Genomic DNA, 974 nt, shown 5'->3' with positions numbered 1-974 from the left:
TTATCATTACTACTGCTGCAATAGATATCATCATTATTGTTATCGTTATTATCATTTTACTGTTATAATTGCTATTATCATTACTATTGATATAACCATTATTATCATCTTAATGATCATTATGATCATCATGATCTAGATTGTCATCGTAATCATCATCATGATAATTTTCATCATAAGTATTTATTCTCCTAAAATTACTGATATCATTATCATTGATAACACCAATCACACACGATTTCTTTTTATTACAAGTAATACTAACAACAATTATTTACATTATAAGACGGTGTAAAACATTCGTCATGATAACATGATTCAGTGTTTTTAAACTGCAATTAAATAAAAACCACACCTTGTTTTTTTTATCGTTGTGTATCCTTACACTTCTTTGAATGACGATTTTGTGTGTAATATCTTTCTCTGTTTCCTATTTATCGTGTTTTTTTTTCTTATAAAAATTTCCCTTTGGGTTTTGTGTTGCCTCTCAAACACGGCCTTTCCCTCTTTCAAAATTATTTACCTTCTTTCTCTCTCTCCCTTTTAAACTTTGTTATTTTTCATCTTGTTTTTTTCTGTGTGCTTGTTAATTTACTTCTACCCCTCAAATTTATTGTATTTTTCTTGTTCTCTCTCTATGTTTTTGCTATCTTCTGGTCTCGTTTACTCCCGCTTTCGACCTTTTCCCTCCTCTCCCTGTGTCTATCCCCCTATCTCTTTGTCTTTTCTGTTCTCTCTAACCCCCCACCTCTCTCTCTCTCATCTCCTTTCCCCTCGATTTACTCCCACTTTCTAGTTGTCGCTCCTTTTCTGCGTGTGTTCCCCTTATCTCTCGCTATCTATATTGCCTTGTTTTGCTTCCACTTTCTCGCTCTGTCTCTAAACCTTCGTCCCTTATCTCTATCTCCCCCTCTTTTAGTTTTTTGTTTACCTCATCTAGCCTCTTTCTCTCCTCTCTAGTTTCCCTTTCTATA

The sequence above is a fragment of the Penaeus monodon genome, chromosome 11 (genome assembly GCF_015228065.2).
Source record: "Penaeus monodon isolate SGIC_2016 chromosome 11, NSTDA_Pmon_1, whole genome shotgun sequence".
Lineage (NCBI taxonomy): Eukaryota > Metazoa > Arthropoda > Malacostraca > Decapoda > Penaeidae > Penaeus > Penaeus monodon.
Note: the sequence above shows the minus strand (reverse complement) of the source record.